Raw genomic sequence first — 9,644 nt, forward strand, 5'->3', positions numbered from 1 at the left:
GGCCTAACTGGACTCCTCCCCAGACCATAACTGTTCCACCTTGATAAGGGTGCACTTCCTGAACATGATCCAACCGAATAAGATTTCCCGGTTCTCTCCATGCCCTAAGCCTTCTCGAATCCGGATGAATTCGAAAGCGTGACTCATCCGTGAAGAGAACATTGGCCCATTGTTCATTCGACCACTGAACATGATCTTGAGCCCACAAATATCGTACCTCTCGTTTTCCTCTCGTTAAGGGTTGAGCTCTCCAGGGGCGTCTGCTTCTTAAGTTGACCTCTCTTAATCTATTGCGAACAGGGTCAGGACTAACAGTTACATTATGTATTTCCTGGAGAATTAAACTAAGATCTGGTGCTGTAAGAGTCGGTCGGCCTCGAGCATTTAATTTGAAAAAATGATCTTGCTGAGGGGTAGTAATGCGATGTCGCCCTGTGTGCCTTTCAGCAACATCACCACTTTCACAGTAGCATGCACTTAATCGCGATATTACACTTTGCGTTGTATTTAATGTTCTAGCTACGTCGATTTGGCGCATTCCAGCTTCGAGCATACCCATGGCGCATTCCAGCTTCGAGCATACCCATGGCCCTTAGCATTTCGTTTCTGTTAAGATGTCTACGCTCCATAATGTCGTTTAATACTAAACAGAATTATTTGAATGAATTCTAGGCAGTTATCATAAAAACATAGCCAGTACAGGTTAAATTCGAACAATTGATGCTAGGTGCTTTTTATACATTTGACAAAAAATGCACAAACACTTCTGCAAATATCCCAAATTTAGAAATAACTAGTGTGACTACTTCGTTTCAATCGAAGTAGAAAGAATCGGCCTACAAATATGTGGTTGTTTGTTCAAAACATTTATTTTTAACTTTAATAAAATGATATCCCTAGATTTTTCCGGTGTGTGTACATCAATATTTTAATACACCCGTTTTTCGTGCCAATGAGTGTATTTCGATATCTTTCTAGATTGCCGATGAGTGTATTTCGATATCTTTCTAGATTTCAATATGCCATTTTCCCGCACTATTTTCCGTTTAATTTCTATCCTAGAATTTCTAGTATGGTACTGATTTGCAGTGGACGTCGGTTATTACAAATAAGCTATAAGCCTGCGTAGTGTGTGCTGTGAATTCCGAAAAATGGCGGAATCCAAAGCAAGTCCACTGGAGAAATAGACCGTAGCACAGGCACAAAAATACCTTCATCCAAGATCCTGTATCAAGGAAGTTATTGTTGTAGATTCTGCGATAAATATCTTGAAACAGCAGATCACATAAGTCACTGGAAGGCTCTGGATGGCAAACAACAGTAACTTTCTATTTGGGAAAACAAGGCAAGAATCGGAGAAACTATGCTCTTATCCAATCAAGGACCTGCACAAGCTGGTGCCGGGCACTGGGATAGAGGAGACAGAAAGAGGACAAACACAACAGGCTTTAAAAACGACATTTATTTTTTCGCTTATTTCTTTCTAGACCAAGGTTAATGTATACACCTATCCTTCTCTCCTTGTAAGCTATTAAAAATAAGGATTTGATTGTTAATTCTGGAAAACGTTATCTGATAATCAAACAAGCCAACACAAACAAATAAAACGAGCGGTACTGATTTCTTTGTAGCCCACAAAAAAAAACGTTTTAGTAATCCTAATCCTCGGAACAACAAATTGCCGACAAATCTAGACGATTAGGTATACTTACTTGATGTGTGATAAGACAAACAACGGAAAGCGGATGTTTCTAGAAGCGCGTTTATTAGTACTTGTGTCAGTACCGGGTACGCCAATGAATCGGTTGGTAAAGGTGTGTGCGGACGGCCTTATCAATGCTACTATAAACTGTGTCACCTCACGGGCGGTCTGATAACGGTTCCTTTGATCCGAACCCTTTGAAGTCGCCGACGAAAGTCTGATTCGGTTGGCGAAAATCAAGAGAGAGGGAGATAGAACATGGAACATCGTTGGGGTCATACATGAATGTTAAAAATGATACTGATATTGAACTATTTAACAATATGGCTGTCTCATTCCGGTGTTTTGCTATACAGGGTCGGCAAGGTTTGGCTTGGGGTGACGATTTTTGTGTAATATGGAAACTACAGTACAAAGAGATGCACTGAACAAATAAAGAAGAGCAAGTTTTTTATAAACTGAAACTTACCTACTAAATATAAACACATCGACAAAATTATTGCATATAACGATATTTTTATTTTATTTTGGACCTAATATGATTCTTTTTATATTTTTGGATATATTGACTTACTACACGACTAACTAATATAAAACTAAAAATCTAAGTGCAACTAGGCTGTTATTATAATTTTATTTCATAATAAATGAAAATCAATAAAAACAAATTTTATTTTAAACAGGAAATATTGAAAACAATTTTAATTATTTCTCACAACTAATAGTCTGTATTGCCTCCTCGAGCCTCAATGCAAGCTGTGAGATGACGAGGAATGTTGAGGAATGGTTTCCCAGAAGATGTTGAGGAATGTTTCGCGCGCAGCAATTTTTCATTTAAAGTACGGGGGGATCATTTCTTTAGGCAATATGGCGTTTTAGCATGTCCCAAGCATGCTCGATCACATTCATACCTGGAGACATCGGTGACCACCACAGTTTTCTGATACCCTCTTCCTCACAAAATTCGCGAACCGCTAAAGTGTGATGGGGAGAAGCATTATCGTCCATGTAAACAAATTTATCCCCCACTGACCCTCGAAATGGACGCACAATAGGCTCTAAAACGTCTCTAAGATATGAGGCAGCTGTGCCATCAATAAAAACAAGAGGAGTTCGAGCTCCGTGCATTATACCTGCCCATACCATAATGCTTTCCCCTTGAAACGGGACACCGGGTTGAGCTGCATTCCAGCGTCTTCCAGATGCTCTCCAGACCAAAGTTCGTCGCGAGTCTGACACTAGGCCTATTCTTGTTTCATCACTAAACATGACGAAATTCCAGTTAGGTCCATTTGCTGTAAATTAAGCTTCGGAACAGGTAGAAGCCTCCTTAAATGTAATCCTCTGTCATAGAGTCTTCTTACTATGGTCTTTCTTGAAACATTTACTCCTTCAAGGCGAGCTAACTCATTTTTAATAGCAGTACTAGAAAGCAGGGGATTATGTCGTGCAATTAGGGATATTTGATAGTCTTGCACAGCAGTAGTAACTCTCTTTCTACCTCTTCCAGGCCGGTCTGTAACCTCGTTTGTCTTTCTGAATTTTTTTAATATTCGCGAAATATCTTTGGCTAACTCTTACAATTTGAGCTATTGCAACATGCCGGTAGCCCGGTAGCCTCTATTAAACTGTCAAATAATGTTTCTAGGCATTTTAAGGCCAAAACAATGGTCAAATCTCTTCTGGAATTCAAGAAACCACAAATCAAAATGTGCAAGAATTTGTAATAATATTGGATCTGAACAATAAACATTGTTTGCCATATCCATTTTAACAAAAAAATGTTTATTACAGATTATCAAAGCTATGTATAAAAAAAGATTCTTTAAATTCCTTTCCGTATATTTTTAAACGATATATGCAATAATTTTGGCCATGTGTATACAGGGTTGTTCACCACATACGACACGGAGTATTGTAGCTAAACGATGAGATTTTTACAAATTGTAAGTTTTGGGTTCGATGAAGGACTATTAGAGGTACAATTTAAAAATAATTTTACAAGATACAGAGTGTCCCAAATAAGTAAAAAATATCAAAGTTGTATTTTTTTAAATGGAACACCCTGTATATTATTACATTTTTAGTTTCTACGATTAAAATAAAGGTAAATTTGATTAAGGTTTATTATACTTAAACCTTACCGTTTTTGAAATATTTTCAATTTTGTGAAATTGCAGTAAAAATTTTAAGGCTTCATTTCTCCAAGGGTATCAAAGTTTTTAATACTAAATATTTACTGAAGTTTATTTACTGATCAGTTATGAATACTACCTTATACAGAGTGTCTAAAAATTTATTTTTAATAATTATTAGCTTCAAACGGCAATAACTTGTTTAATTTAAATGGAACACTCTGTATATTTTACGAGAATCAGATGCACAATTTAATTGTCTATCAAATTATATTATACCATTTTTTACCTATCTCTTTAAGTTTCCGTAGAAAATGCATTTTCTTGTAATTTAGAACTTATTTATCAATATACCCATGGACTATTGACACCTTAAAAATGATATTTCATTTTTTAATAAATGCTTATTTATAACAACAGAGACTTTAATTTGATAACTTATTATTATATTGATTTCTGACTCAAATCCACATTTATTTATAATAATTTATTAACGAACACAATTAAGTATGTAATTAATTTACTAATTAATGACATACTTAATTATGGGCGGAAATAATGGTGTTATATTTAATTAATGGTATACTCTTTTATAAAGATTTAAATAGTTTTCTTTTTGCATACAAATGGGCTAGTAATATCATCGTTTCGCTAAAAACGATAATATTACTAGTCTGTACATTTTGTACATTTGTTGCTTTAAAAACAATCTAAAATGTCAGTATTCCATGGATATATTGATAAATGAGGTCTAAATTATAAGAAAATGCATTTTCTACGAAAACTTGAAGGGATAGGTAAAAAATGGTAAAATACAATTTGATAGACAATTTAATTGTGCATCTGATTCTCCTAAAATATACAGGGCATTCTATTTAAATTAAAGAAGTTATTGCCGTTTGAAGCTAATAATTATTTAAAATAAATTTTTAGACACTCTGTATAAGGTAGTATTATTTTTATTATTGCAACACAATAACTGATCAATAAATAAACTTCATTAAATATTTAGTATTAAAAACATTGATACCCTTGGAGAAATAAAGCTTTAAAATTTTTACTGCAATTTCACAAAATTGAAAATATTTCAAAAACGGTAAGGTTTAAGTATAATAAACCTTAATCAAATTTACCTTTATTTTAATCGTAGAAACTTAAAATGTAATAATATACAGGGTGTTCCATTTAAAAAAATACAACTTTGATATTTTTTATTTACTTGGGACACTCTGTATCTTGTAAAAATATTTTTAAATTGTAGCTCTAATAGTCCTTCAACGAACCCCAAACTTACAATTTGTAAAAATCTCCTCGTTTAGCTACAATACTCCGTGTCGTATGTGGTGAACAACCCTGTATATGCGACTACTTAAAAATCGAGACCTAAAAAAAACTGGCCTATCTCTATAAATCAGCACCCACAATTCCGAAATAATACGGTTGAACAGGTGAATGCCCGTGGACCTGTATGAATTATTCAGATGGGCACAAGGTGGTTCGGGAATTTCGCCAGCGGATATTATGCCGTTTTGGGCGGGTACCACGGCCCCCAACTTGCGTATCACGGTACTCTAGGGACCGTAGAGCTATCAAACAATCCAAAAATTGACTCAATATTTATTTTGTTTGTGTTTTTTGATCTTTGGGATGACATCCAACCCATTAAATATGGGTTAACGCATTTTTGTCATGGCGGCAATTATTATCTTTTAAATGGCTTTACTGAAGAAACCAGAAGGTAAAAACATGATATATTGTTGAAAAGCAATTTATTGGGTTTTGATTTTTTTAAATAATATTCATTGGGTTGAATTTAATTTTATAACAAACAAAAATAACTATTTTTTGTTTCCCTGTTTGATATCCAATCAGTTGATTTAGATAGATTGGATATGCCGACTTTCCTTAACCTATAAACGAAATTTCAGCTTTCAATATGCCGAATTTATGATTTGCAATCATGTTTTTGTCAATTTTACACATGTTTTATTTTTTCTCTTGAAAACTATCAGAGATAGGTATAGGTTAGTATAATATAAAAATTATGAGAAAAGAAAGTAGTTTTCAAAAATGTAATAATATACCGGGTGTTCCATTTCAAATAAGAAATATGCTACCACTTTTAGTACGAAGCGACAACAATATAATGTTGAAAATAATTTAATCAACAGATGGAGCAGGTGCCTTTATGCAAAAATCCAAATTTTCAAAAAAATCCTACCATCACCGGTTCTTCATAAACGTCTAACGTGCCATGGTCGTGAATCACCCTGTATCAATAAAAAAAATTACATGAACTATGTGTTTATGTTTTTTTTTGCAAAATCATAATTCTATATTATGTTTTTAGCAATAAAAAAACATCACTTTCAAATCAACGACATCCGGTGTACTAATGAATTTTAGATTTTACTAATTCGTGAAAAAAATAATAATAAAAGTGATAAACATTCGGAATAGAAGTCTTTGATGTGTCGTTATGGATTCGAAAAATTTAAATGTTTGATGAGTTCTTTAATCTTTATTGCATTTTTGAAGATTATTTTGAACTAACGCAAATAATATTTTTCTCGAATAACGGAATAACCAGTTAACAGCTTATATTATTATATATGAGACTAACTACTATTTAAAATGCTTCTACTATTTAGAATTTTTGAACATAAACAGTAGATCATCGATTGTCATTCCCCAGCCATCTTTGACGCCGTTTTTTTTCTCGATCGTGTGGTACAATTATTATTATTCTCAATAAAATTAAAGTTTTAGGTATAATTTCAAAAATTAATTTAACATTTCTTTTATAGATAGATGCATCATCTATTGGTGTCGTTTTTTAGCTCAATAGGAAGCTCAAAATTCTAAAACCAGCTTGTCGGCGACCACCACCTGTACCTCGAGGCATCAAGAAGTCTTAATTTTGAAACATTTAATTGGTGGTTGAAACGAGACGTCAAAATCCAACATTAAATAGTCATTTTTACTTCCTACAAAGATAAAAGTATTTTACAGTGTTTTTCTGGTATTTGTAATATGTTTCTCTGTTAATTTAAGTTTTGACACAATATTCTTCTAGATTTACTACCTCTAAACAAACCCAATTGTATAGTAAATAATACATAACATAAAACAAGCACAGAAAAGCACCACAAATCCGCTAAAATTTCAAATCAAATTCAAATGTGTCAATTCAAATGTCAAACAGAACTGTCAAATACACGGATAGCATTAAACTCCTTGGGTCTTCTTAATGTTTAATCTCAATGGTTGCTGTTTGGATAAAATACTTTTAAAATTGTGAATTGTGATTGATTCTAATTTATTTTGTTGACTTTTTTTTATTAACGTTTAGTTTTGAAATTTAACGTATTAGATTATCTCATTTAAAATTTCCTCATCGTTTTGAATTTCATCTAAAGCCATTTATTGCTTTCTTCGCTCATAATTTTGTCAGAAAACCGTCAGAATTTTTGAAAGAATTTTAAGTACTTTTAAGTGGTCTTAAAAGGTCCGACCTGTTAGTTTTCGTAGCGCTTAAAATATAAACACTTTTCAAGCACCTTCAAAATGCCTGCTAGATGTATATACACGTTTAGAAGACTCTGCTTTCTTTTAAAATACTTGTAAGGTGTGAACAACTGTGTGAAAAAAATATCAAAATTAAAATGTGACTCAAATGCCAATATTTTTGTGTAATAATAGGTACTCTTAAAATTATTATCATCCTAACCACTTATTAGATACTGTTTTACTTCTGAAAATGTTGCAATATTCCTTAAAGAACAATAATAGATAATTTTTTTTATATTGGTTAACATTACGCAATTGAACCTTATTCTTATATGATACCTACTTTTTTTTTCTATTAACATCCATGTATGAGGGTAATCAATAACCTTAAACCGATAAAAAAGGACTTGACTTCAGTAATAATATTTATTTTTAAAATTTTATTTCAAATTTTTTAAATATTTTGTACTAAATTAGTCTGTGTTGATTGTTCAATATTACTTATTTTTATTACTTTCGTCATCGTTACAATAATTTTGTAAATAAAAACATTAGGTATACAGGATGAGTCTTAAATTAGTGCAAATATATTCAGAGCTGGTAGATCTCGATAAACGAAATATAGTCTAAAAATATATAAGTCCAAAATAACCGAGTTATTTTTCTTTGAAAATTTATAAAAAAAATGATTTTTGGTTAAATTTTTAGAACCACTGAATCTTTTCTGGGTTTTCTTTCTTGTAAATTTAATTTACTACCTTTGTTACAATATTATGAAGATATTATGTTTTTTAACGAAAAATTAAAAAAAAATCCAAAATATTTTTCGAAAAATTCCACTTGAAGGAGACTGAACGTTTTGTTGGGCTTGATAGATTTAGTATAACAGGGTTTGAGGTTTATATTGATTTTTACTTGTTTTTAGAGGTTGATTTATTTATAGGTGAAATCTTTTGTGTTCACTTAATAAGAAATATGTTGAAACTCATCATATTTCAGTATCATAAATGCTTGACTTAAACAAATTAAAAGAAAATATCTAAGATAACCTATATTTTAAATACTCACTCACTAGATGTTTGAATTAATAATAGTTGGCTAATACTTTGGCAATTATAACCTGTATAATTTATGAATTTTTTTTGTCCGGCAGAAGCACCCAAAAATCTCTCTTTGACGTTTAGTTTTTTTTTCTGTAAAACACTTATAAAAGTCTTTAAAGCCGCGTGTACTACAACACTAATGCCAAAAATGCATGCTTAATCTTGTTTTGAAAGAAATCTGCTGATGTCAAATGTGAAACTGACGTTTAGATTTTTAATGTAAAACAGTAGCTAGTTGCTTGAAATGTCAGGGGGCCATAGCCTACTTGTATAAAATGGAAAATAGATTAATCTAATTATCAAAATCTGAGAGTAGACATGTATAATGATAAGATTTGATTCTTTCTAATATGTATGGGCCGTTTTCTTACTTTACAATTATCATTATATAATATCAAATTATAATTATTTCTACCGGGTGTTGCATCGTCGGACGGGACATAGGAAATCCCATGTAAATTTTAATGGGGTCAATTATTGGCTTCCCTAATTATTTTAGAGAATAATTCTATTTAGGTTTATTGAAGAATACTAAAACCCACATTCAAAAGAATAACTTTAGATATTTTTGATTAGCTCGTTTACGAGTTATCGCCGATTTCTTTTTAAATATTTCTCCTTTCTTATGGCCCTGTATTTACTTATGAGCACCAGTCAAGGTAAAAGATAACTGTCAAATGAAGTTGTCATTTCAGAAATTTACCTATTTAGTGCTTTATTTTTATTGAAAACTCATTCCTACATCGGAAATCTTAAAGATGTATTTATAAATACAAATTAATATGAATTAAAGTAAAATAAAGTAATCAATTACAAGGTTAATTATAGTACTATTACAATATTCAATAACTTATTAATTAAGGTACTATTAAATTGTTAGAACTTTAGGATTTAAGAAGATGTTCAAATATTCCCCCATCGACTGCTAGACAATAACCCAGGCGATCATAAAATTCTCTTCTTACATTCGCTAGTTGGTAAACTGAAATTCTATTGCATTCGGCAGAAATAGCATTTTTTAACTCGTCTAGATTTGGGTATTTTTTATCCTTGTATATCCTGTTTTTTAAATGGCCCCAGAGAAAGAAATCATTTGGCGAAATATCAGGAGACCTTGCTGGCCAATTTACTGTATCATTTAGGCCAATAACGTTTCTGTTAAAACTATTGCCAAATATTCCCGAACAGCCCGGG

Source organism: Sitophilus oryzae, unplaced genomic scaffold, assembly GCF_002938485.1.
Source record: "Sitophilus oryzae breed Bouriz unplaced genomic scaffold, Soryzae_2.0 scaffold_227_pilon_pilon, whole genome shotgun sequence".
NCBI lineage: Eukaryota > Metazoa > Arthropoda > Insecta > Coleoptera > Curculionidae > Sitophilus > Sitophilus oryzae.